Raw genomic sequence first — 20,232 nt, forward strand, 5'->3', positions numbered from 1 at the left:
GTCAGCCTTGTGAGGCCATGGTGTGCTTCCTATTTGCAGCTGCAAGAATAAAACGCTGAGGACTGATGATGTTAAGACAAACTTTGAGTGTAAATCAGCTGGGCTGCAGCCGTGTTTAGATCTAAACCAAAGGGGATCAGAGTCTCTTCTCATGTAGCATGTTCCATGGATCATGTTTTTATACATATTTTCACTTTAACTTACTGTTTTAAAATTGTTTTTCTTTATTTTGCTTTATAACATAATTATAGCATACAAAGCAAAAATTCTAGATCTTGCTGTACTTCTAGTCTTTAAAAATTTTATTAACTTATTCTTTCATGGTCTCATACATATATGTAACATACTTTGATGATATCTTCCCATTATTTTTCTCACCTCCTTTCCCCTCACCAAATCTCTTCTTTCCTCTCAGCAGCAACAACAACAACAACAATAACAACAACAACACACACACATACACACAAATATACATATAATAACAATTAGTGAAAACTGAGTTTAAAGGAGAATAAGGGGCTGGAGAGATGGCTCAGTGGTTAAGAGCACTGACTGCTCTTCCAGAGGTCCTGAGCTCAATTCCCAGCAACTACATGGTGGCTCACAACCATCTGTAATTGGATCTGATGCCCTCTTCTGTTGTGTCTGAAGATAGCATCAGTGTACTCATATAACTAAAATAATTCTTAAAAACAAAGAGTCAGAATTTGTGACTCATTTTTAAAGAAGGAGGAGTATAGGGAATCTTGGAGGTAGGAAAGGAAAGGGATACATATTTTATATTCTCAAAAACAAAAATAAAAGATGGATTCTTCAATAGCTGTAGCACAGCAGGGAAATGAAAGAATGGAGAGAACTATCACTCAAATTCACCCCTAAGATTCCTAGGGGAACTGTGGAAGCTGGCAGACCGCCATAGTGAAAACGGTCTTTTAATCCACCAAAGAATATAACCTTATCAGGTGCTCTAATTAGTGCGAGCACCTAGTGTCTGTAATGGATTCTGTCATCCTAGTACACACTATTGTTTTTAGAAGTCACAGCTATGTTCTTGTTTTAAAGGTAAAATAATGCTTTCATACCTATATTCCCATGTGGTACTTGCCAAGATTACCTCTCCTTGGGTGTTAATCTCTAACTTCTCAATGTGTGGCATCTCCTGTGTGACCCTGAGAATAACATGATGTCATTTTCATAGACCTCAGACTTACAGAATTAGTTTTGCCTCAGCCTCTCTCTGGTGAGAATATGGTGGCTCTCTCTAGTGCTCAAAACAACCCAGGGAACATGGCTGGCTTTTGCCACTGTCAATGTTTTTCTCTTTAACACACGTATTAGGTATGATATGAAAAGAAGGCTCTGAAAATGTCATTTTAAGAGAGGGGGGTGCATATTCTGGAATGGGCTTTACAATAAGGCATAAGCAGGGAAGGGGAGGCAGAAAGAATTGGAAGAAGTTAATGGAAAGGGCCAAGGGGAGCCACAGACAAGAGGACTTCCCATTGGTTGCAGGCTTCATTTTACCACTCCCTACCTGTCAGTGTGGCATATGTCTTATTTCTCGGTGTGGGGTATACCCAACTCACATTTAAACCAACACATGACATGACACAAAAATACATGAAGGTGTAAAAAAAAAAAATCTAGTGTCAGAAAATGGTTGCTTCGTACAGTCTGCAGTCCAGTAAAGATGGCGGTCCTGCCCCACCTCCACAACATCAGGACCCAGGTGTGCTGTGGCCAGGGTATGCGATCCACCTGCCGAATCAGCAAAGCAGAGGTGCCCAGCAATGACAGCCGGGTGTGGAATGGGCAGAGCAGTTTTCAGGAGCTGTCTCCAAAGGAAGCATCTGCCCACAGGAGCCTCCTCTTCCTTGGGAAAAAGGGTGATCAATGTGACCCTGGACTTTGGGCCCTAGCCCCCAGCAACCCACAGGAGTCATGAGACTGGTGATGGAGGCGAGTGGAGAGACGGTGCAGAAGTACTACCCTAACATTGAGCTCCTGCACAAAGGCACTGGAGAGCTCATTGAGTACAAGACCTGTTTGCAGGTTCTTCTATACTTTGACTATGTGTCCATAATGTGTAACAAACTGGACTATTTGCTAACTGTGAAGAACTTGCTGAAAGAATAAAAAATACAGCCAAAAAGTGAGAAGTTTAAAAATGCAACCTCACCCCTAAGAAGCCCTAAATACCTCAAATTCCAGACCCTGCCCTCTACCTGTAAGTAAGTAAAAGGTCACATTTCTTGAGCCTGCTCTCCCAGGAACTAGATAAAAGGACTTAAGATAAGGCCCTTAGATATGCGACTCCCAACCTAGTAAAGATAACAGAAAGCTTCGTCCAGGAACTAGCTGACCATAAAGTTAGATTAAAATCTTAGAGAACAACGTGGAGAAGCAGGAAGCTTCTAGGAACTATCGGACCATAAAGTTAAGCAATCTTGAGAGACAAGAAGCTTCTCCTTGTGATTTTCCAATGACGCCATCCCTGCCCCCTTGGGTTGTGGCTTCTTCCTTTAAATACCCTTTCTCCCAGCCTCTCAGGGTCGAACTCCACTGCCCCTGTGTGGGATACGAGTCTCGACCCCAGTGCACTGGTTCCTATCAATAAACCTCATGTGATTACAGCAAGGATGGTCTTGTGTGAGTTCTTGGGGGGTTGTGTCATCCTGAGACTTGAGTGAGGGTCTCCCCACTCCAGGGGTCTTTCATTGCTAAACATCCAGCCTCCTTCCGGGGCACAGTGGATCCAAGTGCTGTTTGGAGAGATCACATGGATTTCAAACCACATCTTGGTGTGACTACCCATGTCCTAGACATTGGTGCTGCTGCCAAGTCCTGCTGTGCAGAAGGGACAGGGTGACACAGTTCCCACTCCTGGAGCAGAGCTAGCAGGGCTTGGGCCTCCATAAGTGTTGTGGGTTGCTGTGGGTGTGGGGCTTGTTTGCATAATAATGTACATAATTTACTTCACATTCCTCCTTTGGGACATGTTCTTCCCCCCAAAAATTATAGGGAATGTCCTCTTTGCCATGCTTAATGACCCCATGATAATCAGAGACAGAGTCAGGAAGGTGAGGGTGTATCTAATATCCTTAGCAAAATGGTAAAGGCTATGGCCTTCAGGACAGCCCTTAAGGCTATGGGAAAGAACTCTGAAAACATGAGTTCAAGAATGTATAATATCTCAACTATGTGAAATGTAGGGATGCAATATGAATTATATGACAGACTTCATAGACCTAAAAGAACAGACAGCTGCACTATGAGCCAGCTTATTAGAAAGATTGTAAGGAAGGAGAAAAAAGGGATTTGGGGAGTGGTAATCTCAGGGCAAGATCCCAGGCAGTTAAGTTAAATCTCTGAATACATTGCTATGTTAAAAAGTATATACTGGTTGTCCTTTTCTAAGAATCATGGTGCTAAGGTCACAAAATGCAGATTCACAGAACAATCAAAGGGGAACCGAGGGTAAACTATTGAATTGATATGTAAATAAAAGTCTGGGCTCTGGTCTGCAAGAGAGTCGTACCCAGTAAAAACTGCTTGAAGAGTGAACACAACTCTTTTAGAACTTTTCTATCAGGATTTCTGATCTTGGTTAGAAAAATCCAAGAATTTTTTTTTCAGCAGATTTTCTGACTTTTGGTTTTAAAATCCAAGAATTTTTTTTCTAGCATCTTTTCTAACTTTGATTGGAAAACCCATGAACTACCCAAAGAGCTTTTAATAATTTTTTTTTTTTCTAGCAAGAAAGCGTTCTCCCAAGCGGAGAGAGCTGTCCTGGATCTCTGGAGGGATGTCTTAAGCAGAACACAAGCTTGTACCCATGATTGATTTTAAGTTGTACTCTTGCTGCCCCCTAACACCCATTCCTCTGAAAGACCCCCAGAGCGGGGAGACCCTCACTCAAGTCTCGGGATGACGCAACCCCCCAAGAACTCACACAAGACCATCCTTGCTGTAATCACATGAGGTTTATCGATAGGAACCAGTGCACTGGGGTCGAGACTCGTATCCCACACAGGAGAAATGGAGTTCGACCCCGAGAGGCTGGGAGTAAGGGTATTTAAAGGAAGAAGCCACAACCCAAGAGGGCAGGGATGGCATCATTGGAAAATCAAAAGGAGAAGCTTAACTTTATGGTCTGCTAGTTCCTAGAAGCTTCAGTTATCTTTAGTAGGTCTGGAATCACATATCTAAGGGCCTTATCTTAAGTCCTTTTATCTAGTTCCTGGGAGAGCAGGCTCAAGAAATGTGACCTTTTACTTACTTACAGGTAGAGGGCAGGGTCTGGAATTTGAGGTATTTAGGGCTTCTTGGGGGTGAGGTTGCATTTTTAAACTTCTCACTTTTTGGCTGTATTTTTTATTCTTTCACCTCCAGACCCCTAACCAAGCCGAGGCTGGTCCTTGGCAGATGCCATGACTCCTTTCTTCTGATGTTTGAAGGAAGAGAGATGTTTGAGTTCTCCAAGTGGGTTTCTGAAGTCCAAATCCATCATGCCTATATCCGACCAGGAGGAATGCACCAGGACTTATCTCTTGGGCTTGTGGATGACATTTATGAATTTTCCAAGAACTTCTCACTCAGAATGATGAGATGGAGGAGTTGCTGACCAACAATAAAATCTGGCAAAATAGAGTAGTTGACATTGGTGCTGTATCAGCAGAAGACTCACTTAACTATGGATTCAGCAGAGTGCTACTCTAAGGCTCAGGCATTTGGTGGGACTTGTGGAAGACCCAGCTCTATGATGTTTATGACCACATTGAGTTTGATGGTCCTACTGGCTCTTGGGGGTACCTGCTACGATAGGTTCTTGTGTTGTGTGGAAGATATGTGCCAACCTCTTCAAATCGTCGGACTGTGTCTGAACAAGATGCCTCCAGGGGAGATCAAGGTTGATGATGTCAAAGTGTCTCTACCCAAATGAGCAGAGAGATAAAGACTTCCATGGACTCCCTAATTGATCACTTTAAACTGTATACTGAGGGCTACCAAGTTTCATATGCTGTCCCCGAAGCTCCTCATGGAGAGTTTGGGTGTGTACTTTGTGTTTGATGGCAACAGCTGCCCTTATTGGTGTAAGATTAAGGCACCTGATATTGCCCATTTGGCCATTTTGGACAGGATGTTTAAGGAACACGGTTAGATAGCCTTTGATCTCCCTTGCCTGTCAGCTCCCTCTTGCAGACTTGCCCCTCATGGAATATGATGCTGTGTGACTCTGTGTGTATAAGCAAACATACACATCCATGTTGACTAAGCTGTACAGGAATTCTATGCATGTACTAGAAAAGAAGAAAAATTGTATTAAACTAGCTGTCTTTTTCTACCCCGCCCCCACCCCTAAAAATGAACAAAGTGGTTTAGCAGTGTTAAGGTAGGCATTTTTAAAAAATATTCAAATAGACCGTTCACCTTTTATAGTTCCCAGGATCTAAACACTGAATATTCATCTAGGAAGCAAACAGAGCAGCCTAATCTTTTTCATGTTGTTTTGCTAATCGATCTCATTGTGATATTTATAACTATACTAAAAGAGAATGACACTTTGATTTTTCTTGCCTTTGTGTCTGGCTCCCTTGAATGAAACAAAATGGATTTCCTTAAGCAAATGGTTACATTACAAACCCGACTGCTGTGTTTCCTATGGCATTTTGTTTTGTCTTTTGTTTTTTTTTTTTTTTTTCAAGGATGGCATGTTTCAATTGTAAAGCAGTGCTGAGAAATTATAAAATGTGACTGAAGGACGGTAAATAATATCTAAACAATTATGGCTCAGATATACAAAGTGAATGCCAAAACGTAAAGAGACGGCTTCATACCTGAGTTACGGTCACAAACTCCCCCTGACCCTGATCTCTGAATCTGAGGCTACCTTGGTCTATAGAGCAAGTTCTAGGATGTCTAGGGCTACACAGAGAATCCTTGTCTTGAAAAATATGATTAAATAGAGTTTGTCATACAGAAGAATTAGACAAGTGGCCTCTAGAACATGATAGAAATGTTACTGTCAAACCCATCACAAATACATGTACACACACACATTTTTAAAAAAAGATTAAAATAGCTTGAACGCATATGTTTATACATAGTGTTTAATTTTTCCTTTCCTCAAAGCCTCAACATCTATATAAAATCTTGGCTAGAACTCGATTATCTGTTAATTTTTTTTCTTTTTTTTTTTGGAACTGGGGACCGAACCCAGGGCCTTGCGCTTGCTAGGCAAGCGCTCTACCACTGAGTAAATCCCCAACCCCTCTGTTCATTTATAACACTAGCAAGCAAGGGGATGAAACTATTTGCCATAAAGATAATGAGGGTCTAATAATAAATAAAACTATGCAACGGGAGGATCAATGTGTGTGAAGCTTTTAGTTAAAATTATTTCATTGTAGTTTACCTAGAAGAATAATTTCTGATGAAGTGTTTGTACCTGGAGATCAGTGTTAGCTTGCCCATAAGCAAGATTAAGAGACCATGTTATATAGACAAATCATTCTTAGACTCAGTCCTAGGTTCAGATCTTTAATTCCTGTATACTACCTAAAAGAATGGGAACACACACTTTTGTGATACCCACCGGACAATGCTCTTAGTCCCAACAAGATCACCATCTTCTCAGGGGCTAAGGAATTCTCCCACATAATATTTGCTGATTGGCTTCTGCAGGTTAGGAACTCATAATTGCTGAGGAAATTAATTCTATTTCTAAAGAAGTCTGATTACTAGGAAGCTCTGGAGGTAGGTACAGCGTATTACAAGCAGATACACTCTTTAGAGGGCCAAATTTGGGGTTTGTTCTTTTCAATACAGTTTATAATTATTTTAAGGGAAAATAGATCCCTAGGATGCTTTCCATTTGAGGAATATTTCTCTGCAACATGTCTTACCAGGGTGTCTTCTACAGATAGATCCTCTGCCAGTTATGTTTGCTATTACCTCATTAATGAATATGAATGTGTGGCTCTCCCGTTTCCTTTCATGGCGAGCACATCTGGTACTCATAAACATTGCTGGACCCTTCCACAAAGAGGGTTAGTTCATGAAGCTTCTTGAATGCCCCCAGTGCTGACGAGAGCAGCTTGGCTTCCTCTGAATGCTTTGCTTCACATTCTCCATACTGTGGGAGTGTATGAAGCCACACACTTCTTTCTGACAGTTTGTGCTTCCTTGATATCCAGGCTAACATCAAAGGCCTTCTTCTGTCTTTCGGGTGCGCCAGTTGCATCCCAGAGTACCTTCTAAGCCTGATGTTTTTGTGGTTCTGCAAATCAATAGGGCCATCTGCCCCACTGGAAGTGGCTTTGCCATCTGGCTTCGAGAAATTGGGTCAGAGCTTACCGCTTCAAAGCAAATGGTTAGTCAATCTTCCCTACGTTGGAAGCACAATACACAATCATAGAGAGTCCATCTTTGAAAGTTAGAATTACCTCTCTTTTGTATGAACCTCATCTAATTTACCTACGGTTGCTGACCAGGAAAGCGATAGTCTTCTATCATTGTGGGAAGCCTAAGTATGTGCCTCATGTTTTCTCTTCGTTGTCTTTTGTACTCCTGGGAAGAAGTGTCACATGTGAGTGTTGTTTCCTCACTTAATTGTAGTAAGAACTATTCAAGCTTATCCCAGACTAGTACACAGATGCATGAGACTCAGACTATGGTTATTTTATTTGTCTTTGACAATTCCTGGGGGTCACCTCTAATCTGCTCTTCTAACTGCAAGCCTGGATACCTCCCCCGTGGTGTACCCCAGCTACTTGCTGTTTCTCTTCCCAGTAATTTGCTGTAGCCAATTTTATTTAACTGATAGTTTGAAATCAAGGAGCAAGGTTTGTCCAACAAGAGCTTGTAAACATGAAAAGTCATGAGTAGGCCCAGACCCTCAGGTATAGAATTTAGCATTATAATACATACTACAATATGTAGCAATACACCAAACCTTAACACGTAACACATGTCTACCTGTTCAGAGAAATTCAACACGAAGCCAGAGGATGTGACCCCAGCAGAAGCATCTCCTGGAATCAAAGCTGCCTCACACAACAGGGCCTCATGCCTGGCTCCCATGACCCAAATCCAGAACCTTGCTGGCTCTCCGTCTGCTTATGTACCAGGCGCTGATGCTCTGGAAGGCGGTAGATTTCTATTTTAATACTATTATCAGAATTTTACTACATTCAAATAATAATCAAGTATGAACTTAAATATGGACAGACCGTGTTTGTCCTCTAGCAGTTTCCAAAGGCAGGGTAGAGGGCACTGAGAGATGCCTGTGAGTTTTCTCTTGAAACTCATTTGCCATTCTGGCTCTCAGCTCGCTCTCAATTGCAAAGATTTGTTTACTTACCTGAAAAAGACATTTTAAGCCAACTTATCAGTATTCATCAGAGAAGGGAAATGTAAGCAGCATGCCAGTGTCATTAAAGAGAAAGTGTTTTCTAGACAAAACTGCTAAATCATTTCACATAGTTTTCAGTGAAAATTAAGACTAAATCAATAAGCACCAGTGTCCCAGCTAGAGATCAGAGGATGCCACAAATCAAAACCTCATATTGGATAACACACACACACACACACACACACACACACACACACACACACACACAACACATGTACAAACATAACTGGCATAAACTCTTCTCAGGATGTGCCTCTTATGAACAAATGAATACACACACACACACACACACACACACACACACACACACACCCCTACACATATGTGTGTTACAAGGATTCTGTTCAATAAACTCAATATACATTTAAATTTAATTTTCCCAATTTTGTTGCTAGCTGACTTCTAATCTTTTGGAATTTAAAAAGAGGGCTTTTGTTGTTGGTGTTGGTATTGTAGTTCATAAATATCAGTTCACAAGTAGTCAGTATCACCAAGCATTTTAGAACTCCTATGATACTGATGTAGAAGTCACTGGATTTGGAAGGTGGCTAAGTTGTGATAGCACTTTCTATGCAAACATGTGGACCTGAGTTTGAACCAGAGCTCCCATGCAGAAAGCTAACTATGGGGATACACACTTGTGATCCCAGTATCCCTGGTACTTGGAAGGTGGAGACAGATGAATCCTTCAGATTTGCTAGTATTAGCCTAACTTAGTCATTGAGCTCCAGGTCTCACTGAGAGAATGTTTCTCAGAAAATGAGGTAGATAACTCCGGGAGGCACAACACATATATAAGCACAGCCGGTATGTACCCTCCACATGATGTGCACTTGTACACACAAATGAACACATGCCTGCACGTGCATGCGCACGCGCGCGTACACACACACACACACACACACACACACACACACACACACACACACAAACACCTGCACACGTTCCTTCCTCATGATGTACACTCAAAGGAAAGTACATACACACACATACACTTACACAGAAGCACTTATACACAGAAACATAAATAATTGTTTTGTGCTAAACTGTATGGGATGTAAAACTCACAGATCCATCCTGTATATTCTCCAGAACACAATCTTGCTTGTTACTCCATTTGTGGTATTCTGAGATGTAGAAATTTTATTTTCTTTCAGAATAACTCAGGTATTAATTTTCAGCAAATATATGTAGGTGTATGTATATGTGTTGTACATATACATAGATATTTATTCCAACATAGTAAAGTGACACGAATTAAAATAAGTCAAAATAACAAGCAAAACTCATTAATAAAAAAACTCAAGTGGCCCATGCTTAGCCATGTTACTGGGTTTGCACAGGCTATGCATTTATCTTCTATACACTCATGCCAAATTCTATATGACTAACACATCTTCCCCTCAGATCTCAACTGTGCATCCTCAGGAGGCCGTCCTCACCTCATCCTTTGAAGTGCTCTTACTGACATGCCCATGAGAGACACGGGCTTCCTGAAAATCTGTTATTAAAGTTTACAACACTCAGTGGCTCTCCTACTTGCGTTTTTATTTCTGTCCCCAGTAGGATGTGTGTTCCAAGTCTGTTTTGGAGCTTTTTGTCCCATTCATTTGTTAAACGAGTGTGCAGATTAATGGCTCAAAGGCCATATTTGTTTGTACAAGGGAGCGGTTCGAGAAAATGGATCAAGAGAAGATCCTTGTGTTTGGGGACAGTTTCTGAAGAATCCTGAGTTCTGTTCAGGAACCTGAGTTTCTTATCAATTCCGGGTCATCTTAGACTCTGGTATGTAGCATAATGGCTTAATCTTGCCTCCCCGTCTGTTATCTGCTAAAGAAGCAGTAGAGGCGCTGGACATCAAACGCTGTGTGGGCCGCAGACGGGTGGGAGGAGCACCCTTCTCTGGAGATTGCTGACCTGTAGTTTCTGGCAACCTGCGAGCCTCAGGGAGCTCTAAGATTAGGTTCTGAAGAGGGGCTAGTGGCAAAATGGACTGCCACCAGGTGGCAGCAGAGTCATCTCCCCTTGTATCTCTAGCAAGGCTCTTTGGTCCTCATTTAAAATATTAAACCGGAGCCGCGGGTTACCGTGAAGATACGGCCACAAGTCCAAGAAGCACAACACACACAACCAGTCCCGCAAATGGCACAGAAATGGCATCAAGAAACCCCCGTTCTTGATACGAATCTCTTAAGGGGGTTGACCCCAAGTTCCCGAGGATCACGCGCTTTGCCAAGAAGCACAAGAGAGGCCTGACGAAGATGGAGGCCAACAAGGCAAAGGCAGCGAGTGCATGAGCAGAGGCCGTCAAGGCCCTTGCGAAGCCTAAGGCCATCAAGCCGAAGATGCTAAAGGGCCCCAGCGGCAAACTCAGCCATTGCTCACCCCAAGCTTAGGAAGCAGATTCGAAGCTACATGGCCAAGGGTCGTAGGCTCTGCCAACCAAAGCCCAAGGTTCAAACCCAGGCAGAGGCCAAAGCTCCAGCTAAGGCCCAGGCTTCAGCTCCAGCCCAGGCTCCCAAAGGTGCCCAGGCCCCTGTGAAGGCCCCATAGAAGAGGCTCCTGCCAGTGTGAAGACAGATGGACGGCTATGACACGCCCACCTACGCACACACTGTTTGCAGATGACTAGTGTCCTATGCTGGTTTTTTTGTTTGTTTGTTTGGGGTTTTTTTGTTTTGTTTTTTTTTTTGTTTTTTTGTTTTTTTTTTTTTTTTTCGGACCTGGGGACCGAACCCAGGGCCTTGCACTTGCTAGGCAAGCGCTCTACCACTGAGTTAGATCCCCAACCCCCTTAAAAAAAATTTTTTTTTTTAGATTTATTTTTTATTTATCTGAGTATACTGCAGTTATCTTCAGACACACCAGAAGAGGTCAATCAGATCTCATTACAGATGGTTGTGAGCCACCATGTGGTTGCTGGGAATTGAACTCAGGGCCTCTGGAAGAGCAGTCAGTGCTCTTAACCGCTGAACCATCTCTCCAGCCCTATGCTGTTTTTACAAATAAACTTGAGGCAAGAAAAAAAATTAAAAAATTAAATAAACTGTTAGACTATGACCAGTTTTCAGACAGACCTAAAGCCTCCAGCAATCCATCAGTTTATTTGCAGTTGGTTTTAATTTTTCCTTATTTAGTTGCTTATTTTGGGGTAGTGCAGGGGTGTGTGTGTGTGTGTGTGTGTGTGTGTGTGTGTGTGTGTATTTGTAAATGTAGGCTTATATATTCATTCATATATAAGCAGAAGCCAGAGGAGAGTGCCTGATGTTTTTGCAATATTATTCTTTGTCTCGTTCCTTTAAGACAGTGTCTCTCCCTGAGTCTGAAGCTCACAGTTTAAGCTAGGCTGGCTGCCAGCGAGCTGCCCTCTGCCTGTCTCTTCCCTCTTTCCTGGGCTTTCAGGTATTTGCAGCCATGCCTGGTTTTCTACGTGGATGGTAGAGATTTGAACTCAGAGCGTCATGTGCGAAAAGCAAGTGCTGTTACTCCAGCCTCCAACGCTAGTTTATAAATTCAATGTGAAAATTCCCCTGGGTAGCGGATTGTCTAGAAAAAAGGAAAATTAATTCACATTTGCAGCTTAATGTAAATAAAAGTAATAAGTTTCCTTTCCTAGAAAATACTCGATTTTAACCTAAGTATTTTAATATAAATAATGAATGATAAAGGCATTTTACATTTGAAAGTTAATTAAATCACTCGCTACCAATTGGGATAAAAAACTAAAACAAAAGCAACAAACAAACAAACAAACAAAAAGCCAAAAGCGCTTGTGGTTATCTCAGGTACTCTTGACAGAGATTCAGTCCACATCTGTGGCGATTTTCTTTGTCTTCGAGACCATTACCTTCTGTCAGAACTGAGCACTTAGGCTGTATCAAGCCTTTAATAATCTGTCTTTTCACCTGACAGAATGCCGTATGCTTTTCACAACTCATTTCAAATAAAACCTTCCCAGAGTGCTTTCTGCCCTTCATTGTCCCTTAGGCTAAAGATTGTTTTGGTTTCTGTAAGACTTTAAAACATATTTATTGTGTGACTGTGAGTGTGTGTGTGTGTGAGTGTATGTGAGTGTGTGTGTGTGTGTGTGTGAGTGTGTGTGTGATGTTTGAGATAGGTGTGTATGTGTGTGTTTATTGTGATATATGTCAAAGATGAGTGTGTGTAAGAGTATGTGTGATGTTCAAGTATGTGTTTCAGTGTGTGTGTGTGTGTGTGTGATAGTATGTGTGTGATATGTGAGAGTGTATGTGTGAGTGTTTGTATGTGTGATATGAGAGTGTAGTGTGTGTGTCCATGTGACATTTCATGAGAATGTGTGTGTGTGTGTGTAACAGTATGTGTTTGTGTGATATGTGCCTGTGTGTGTTTGATATACATGCTATGTGAGTAGTGTGGTACATGTGTGTGTGCACTACATGTGAGAGAGCATGCATGTGTGTGATATATGAGAGTGGATGTCTGCACGATCAGTTAGATGACTTTCAGTAATCAGTTCTCTTCTGCCATCTAAGGATCCAGGGACAGAACTCAGGTTATCAGGTATTCAGAGAGCGTACTTTATCCTCTGAGCTATCCTGCCAGCCTGGAATGCTCATTTATAGCTTTATACCTGCTTGTTCACCCAAGGCTTATTAACCAACCATGTACTCTACTCTGTGCCAAGCACACAAAAACATTTATGCCTGGTGTCCTCGTCATAGGGTGGTGAGAAATTAAATAGAAGGTTTTATTCATTTGTTCCTTTTTGGGTGTGTGTTTCTTTCATCCCACAGGCTTTCGCCTGATTCTCGGTACCGTGTCGGTGCTGGCACCGACAAGAAGGCTTGTGGTATGATAAGCATTGTGAAGAATTAGAGAGGGCGTGTCCGTGCCATGGGCAGAGACAGGAGGATCCTGAGCTCACTAGCCAGCAAGGCTAAGCTGGGAGCTCTGGTTCATTGAGAGACCGTGTCTCAAAAAATTAGGACAAAAAACAATGGAGAAGGTGAGCCACGCCCCCCTCCCCAGTGACATTCTCATTAGGGTTACACACAAGTACTCAGCGAGAGGGGGAGGGGCAGGGAGAGGGGAACGAGAGAGGGAGCGTGCCCAGCAAGAAGGAAAGACAGGAACTAGTAATTTGCCTTTATTTGGCAAGTAACCCACGGAGAGGTCTCTTTAAAGATCTGATATAGTCTCAGATCTTATAAGATCCTTCACTTATAAGCCAGGGTAGGTATGGGACAGAAGGGTTGGGGAGGTTGGGAAGTTATCGATTTTCATCAGCAGTTACCCATCGCTAGGGTTAACCAAGGGGTGGTGAGGAAAAGATTGTTCTGTGAGGAGAAGCATGTCCCCCTCTTGTTCTTGACACTGGACAGGATGGGGAGAGCTAGAGTTGCTTTCATTCAGGAAATTGTAGCCATTGTCACAATTCAGCCAAAATGGAAGCGCTTTAGGAAAGGCATGGTCACTAACAGAAGAGTCTGTGTGCTGGTGGGAGGATCCTGCTGCAGCCCAGCGGCAGGAGCAGAGTAAGGGAAAGAGAGGCAGAGGAGGCGGAGGTAGTCTACTAAGTCTGTACCAGCGCCGAGCGTTACCCAACAGTAGGCAGGAGATTTAAGGGAGTAATAAGATTATAACGTGTAATTTTGGTCTACCAATTGAAAAGATTGAAGAACACAGGAGACTAGGAACAGGATTGGGAGACCGAAGTTGCTGAGGCAGGAGGTTTTGGTAGATTGGACAAGGGCTACAACCGTGGCCATGCAGAGAGGAGGGGGTGATTTGAGTGTGAAGAAGCTTGATTGGTAGGGCTTGGGGATAGACGGAAAGGAGAAGAACTCAAGGACTCTGCGCTATCCTGAGCAGCTAGCCTTCTATCCAAGGGTCTTTTTTTAGGGAGTGATTAGATCTTACAATTCCCTTTTAATGTTTGGACTCATATTGCCACTGTGTTGTCCTGTGTGACCCAACAGCAATCACCATACCTATGCTATTTCCAACTGAGGGTGTGCAAATTTTAAATCTCAAAGTTTAAAAAGTTTGTAGGGTTCCAAATAAATATTAATTAAATAAAATTTTACTAGGCTAATGAAAGGTTAGATGAGGACACAGACAATGACTACCATCCTGCCTGTATCATATTGTTCATGTTGCTTTCCAAAGGAAGCCTTTGCCCATTTATGTCCCTGTACCTTGTGAGTCCCGGGCTCTTGTATTTAACATAGGCCTTAAAAGGTTAAAATAGACTCTCCAAATGCACATATTCTAATTGAACAACTTAATAATGTACTCTCTCGGTGTTAATCAACTTTCAGGCTTGTGGGCTATTTTTAGTCCAAGTTGCCCTTGCACCTTTGGGTCCAGTTCTAATTCTCTTGGCATCAGAGTATCTCAGTGTGCTGCTCCCTTTGAAATCAATCAGTTCTTTCAGGAGAGAAAATGACACAGCAGCCACGCAGAGAAGTAGGTCATTGAGAACACTCTCCTCACAGAATATGGGAGTTCTTCGCTTCCAGGTGCAGGGGCGGGTAGATGACTTTGGATTACAGAGCACAAAGGGGGCCATTAAAGAAGACTCTCGCCCACCCCACCCCTACCCCCCCAAAGTTGTCAGGAAAGCCATTTCTAGCTGGCTGTATTGTTTTGTCTGGGGAGTTGTAATTTTATCCCAGAATAAACCAAGTAAAATTTGCTATTTAAAAAAAAATTCCTTGGTGTTAAGAATAACAAACAATATCTAACGCAATATCGGACCTGACTTTGCACAGATTTCTGAAAGGACACAAAGAGACCAGTGTGCCGTCAACTGCTTGCCTACAATCATCTACAGCAAGGCATACTATGCAATTCCACTCGTTTATGTCTAATGAGATGAAAACGGCAATTTGCATCCCTCTTTTCAAGGAGAAGGACTAGATCTGCAATGTAGAGGCAGCTTTTAACACTGTCCACAGTCCCTCCATTGTCCATTTCCTTATTAGAGACTCAGCTACTTATCCCATAGCAAAATGAAAATCACAATTTATTGAACTCATTTTTATTAATTTATATTAGCATTCATTAATAGAACAAGGTAGCACGTTTGCTTGATTTGACAGTTTTCTAGATATGCCATGTTCTTTGACCATATTAATCACCCCATTTCTCTCAAACTTCATCCCCCCCCCAGTGTTGTTCTTTTCCTTTTCCCTAAATATCCTTTTTTTTTTTTTTTTGGTTCTTTTTTTTTTGGAGCTAGGATCGAACCCAGGGCCTTGCACTTCCTAGGCAAGCGCTCTACCACTGAGCTAAATCCCCAACCCTCCTAAATATCCTTTTTTGTGTATTTCCTTTTTAAAATCTAGATTCGGTATGAAAGGAAAGCCTGAGAACTTGTCTGTCTGAGTCAGGTATATTTTGCTCACATGATCACTTCCAGTTCCACAGATTTCCCTGGGCATATTTTTAAAGTTTGTTGATCTATGTTCAATTAGAAAATCAATCTCTCTCTCTCTCTCTCTCTCTCTCTCTCTCTCTCTCTCTCTCTCTCTCTCCCTCCTCTCACTCACTTTCCATATCCATCAATTCTATGAATAACTATTGTGAATAGCATGGAACAAACATGGATGGAGAAATACCTGGGTTGTATGCTGTCTTTTTAGGGTTCCCACTGCTGTGATCAAACAACATAACCATAAGCAACATGAAGACCAAAGAACTTTTTTTAATACTTCTATTCATGGTCCATCATTGAGGGAAGTCAGGGTAGGAACCCAGGCAGGAACCTGGAGGAAAGAGCTGAAGCAGATCATGAAGGAACACTGCTTACTGGCTCCTCATGGCTCACTGGGCTTTCATATAACATCCAGGACTGCCAGCCCAGGCATGGATTCACACACACACACACACACACACACACACACACACACACACACACTAATGTTGGCCCTCCCATGTCGATCAACAATCAAGAAAAGGCTGCACTCAACTGCCAACAGGCTTGCCCACAAGTCAATCTGAGTGGGCCATTGTCTCATTAACGTTCTGTCTTTCCAAACGACTTTGGCTTGTGTTAAGTTAAAGCAACACTAACTAGCCATCTGATGGCTTTGATCTTCTTCTATTTATTCTCAGGTGTTGTATAGCAGGATCCCACAGCAGTTTCAGTATCTACAGGAACTGCCATGATCATGCCCACAGGGGCTGCACTAATTCACATTCGCATTAGCTCAGTTGTTTTCCCACCTTCTCCCCAGCATTTGTTGTTTCTTTCTTTGATGACAGTCATTCTGGTTGGAGACTTTGACACTTCAGTCAGAAGTTTATGTTTCAACATTTCAATCCAAATATGATTCAAATAAAAAGTTCCAAAGGGAGTTGAGGCGTCAAAGAGCCCCAAAGAACACAAGCAAAATATAGTGGGTTGTACTTTGCCAATTCTTAATGCTCAGTAGCTGCAATAATATGCATGAGGATATTTGTCTCTCATTAAAAGAGGCAACATGAGAATATCTGAGTGCTGGCACTATATTTGGGGATATTTTCCCTTATTTTTTAATAGGAATGCAATTTCCTATCCATTTATTTATTCAGCTCTCTGTTGAGACAAACAAAAAAATCAAAGAGCCTTTTAATTGCCTCAGAAAATGAGAGCGCTACAAGTCCAAGGGGGGAAATATTCTAAATGAATTTTTAGAAAAAAAATACTGAAAATGGGCTCAAATTACAATAAAGAAAAATTGTTTTGCATTGCTAAAGTCAATAAAAATTAGATAAAAATAAAAACAGTGACTACCCTGGGCAATTTGAAGAAAGAACACATAATTTGAGACCAGAAAGTAAGGTTTCTCCAGATGCAGTCTGGAGAAAGGGAGAAAGCCTGACTCCAGGAGTGCTAACACGCAGGCTTACAGGTGGGTCAAGCCACTGTCAGAGAAAGCAAGAACAGTTACCACTAGAGATAAGCAGACTGTGAGAGGGAAGGACAAGAACCTAACCAACAGAAACCAAGGCCACTTGGCATCATCAGAACCCAGTTACCCCACCACGGCAAGCTCGGTGTACCCCAACACACCAGAAAAGCAAGATTTTGATTTAAAATCACAACTCATGATGATAGAGGTCTTTAAGAAGGACCTAAACAACTTCCTTAAAGGAATACAGGATAATACCGGTAAACTAGTAGAAGCCCTTAAGAAGGAAACACAAAAATCCCCGAAAGAATTATAGGAAAACACAACCAAACAGGTGAAGAAATTGCACAAAACCATCCAGGATATAAACATGGAAATAGAAACAATAAAAAAAAATCACAAAGGGAGACAACCCTGGAGATAGAAAACCTAGGAAAGAGCTCAGAAATTATAGACACAAGAATTACCAACAGAATACAAGAGATAGAAGACAGAATCTCAGGGGCAGAAGATACCATAGAAAATATCAACACAACCATCAAAGAAAATGCAAAAGGCAGAAAGCTACTAACACAAACATCCAGGAAATCCAGGACACAATTAGAAGATTAAGCCTAAGGATAATAGGTACAAAAGAAAGCAAAGATTTCCAACTTAAAGGGCCAGTAGATATCTTTGACAAAATCATAGAAGAAAACTTCCCTAACATAAAGAAAGAGATGCCCATGAACATACAGGAAGCCTACAGAACTGCAAATTGATTGGACCAGAAAAGAAATTCCTCCTATCACATAATAGTCAAAACACCAAATGCACAAAACAAAGAAAAATATTAAAAGCAGTAAGGAAAAAAGGTCAAGTAACATATAAAGGCAGACCTATCAGTATTACACCAGACTTCTCACCAGAGATTGTGGAAGCCAGAATATCCTGGGCAGATGTCATACAAACCCTAAGAGAACACAAATGCCAGCCCAGCTACTATGTCCAGCAAAACTCTCAATTGCCATAGATGGAGAAACCAAGATATTCCATGACAAAACCAAATTTACACACTATCTCTCCACAAATACAGCCCTACAAAGGATAAGAGATGGAAAACTCCAACACAAGGAGGGAAACTACACCCTAGAAAAAGCAAGGAAGTAATCTAATTTCAACTAACCCAAAAGAAGATAGCCACACAAACATAATTCCACCTATAACAACAAAAATAATAAGAAACAAAAACATTGGTCCCTAATATCTTTCAACAAAAATTCCCCAATAAGAAGACATAGACTAACAAACTGGATACTTAAAGAGGAACCAGCATCATGCTGCACACAAGAAACACACTTCAGTGACAAGAGAGATACTACCTCAGAGTAAAAGGCTGGAAAACAATTTTCCAAGAAACAAGTTAGAGTAGCCATTCTAATATCCAATAAAATTGGCTTTCAACCAAAAGTTATCAAAAAAAAGATAAGGAAAGAACAGAACACTTCATATTCATCAAAGAAAAAATCCACCAAGATGAGCTCACAACCCTGAATATCTGTGCTCCAAATATAAGGGCACCTACATTCATAAAAGAAACCTTACTAAAGCTCAAAGCACACATTGCACACAATAGTATGGGAGACTTCAAAAAACCACTTTCATCAATGGACAGATCATGAAAACAGAAACTAAACAGAGACACAGAGAAACTAACAAAAGGTATGATCCAAATGGATTTAACAGATATCAATAGAACATTTCATCCTAAAACAAAAGAATATACCTTCTTCTCAGCACCTCATGGTACCTTCTCCAGAACTGACCATGTAACCAGTCACAAAACAGGCCTCAACAAATACAAAAGACTGAAATAATCCCATGCATTCTATAAGATTACTGTGGACTAAGGCTGGTCTTCAATAACAACAAAAGTAAAAGAAAGTCCACATACCCATGGAAGGTAAACAACTGTAGAGGGCCGCAATAACATTCGCCACCACTAGATGGCGCTGGCTTCCACTGCGCCCCACGTGGAAGGCCAGGTCAGTCAAGATGGCGCTAGCCTTTACCGCGCAAGCCGGCTCCCTATGGGGAGGTTAACTGTGTGCGCATGTGCAAGAGTGCCTTCTTGCCAGGTCTTTGCCCATTTCCGGGGCGTACCTGATGAGGTCATGAGTAAGCAACCAATCAGGTGTGGGTGCGTGCAGGGGGGATAAATAAAGGCGCGCCTGGCGGCTGCAAGCGGGCTTCCACCATGAGAGAGGAATAGACAGGAATAAAAGTCACTCATAGTAAGAATTTCTATGTCTCGCGTGCTCCTTGCCCGGCGGGAAGTCGTCGTGGGACATCTGGTGCGAAACCGGGATAAAAACATCGCCCGTGCCACGGGAAGCCTCCATTTCGTGGGAGAAATTCAGAAGCTATGAGTGGGGTAAGACCCTGAGAGACCATGGCTAGCCTTGATCCGCTCCAACTCAGCCCCTTGCCGGACGCGGCAGGTGCCGCTGGGGTTGCTCTGGCAACCCTCGGGCTTTTTCTATTGACCTTTGAGTTTCTAGCTACCGCCAAACGGCTTCAGAGGTCGCGTGGGAACTGCTCAGTTAAAACAACAAAGCGGAAAGCGTTGGGGGAAGGAAAAAGATGGTCAGAAACAGGGGGTAGTGAAAAGTTGCAACGAGAAAAGGAAGCTGATCGATCTCAAGTAACAGTCCCTCAATTCGGAGGTGAAATATTGGGGAAAAGAATGCCCCGGTAGAGAAGGAGGAGGTAAAAGGAACACAGTATGTTGGCAGAAAAACTTTGTCTTGGTGCTTATAAAGGTGTACTTAAGCTCCGGCGCCCGGCTCTCGGAAGTCACAAGCGTCCGTCGCTGACTCGACAGCTTTACAGAGTCATGCTGATCAGATTTGATCGAGGCAGACCGCCTGAAAATTTATTCAGGAGAATCAAATAAAAGGA

At 42.1% G+C, this 20,232-nt stretch overlaps 1 pseudogene; it reads left to right on the forward strand.

The window, feature by feature from the left end:
* The first annotated feature begins 1,656 nt into the window (after positions 1 to 1,656).
* On the forward strand, positions 1,657 to 10,710 carry LOC116890367 (annotated as a pseudogene).
* Positions 10,711 to 20,232: the final 9,522 nt, after the last annotated feature.

The sequence above is a fragment of the Rattus rattus genome, chromosome 1 (genome assembly GCF_011064425.1).
Source record: "Rattus rattus isolate New Zealand chromosome 1, Rrattus_CSIRO_v1, whole genome shotgun sequence".
Taxonomy (NCBI): Eukaryota; Metazoa; Chordata; class Mammalia; order Rodentia; family Muridae; genus Rattus; species Rattus rattus.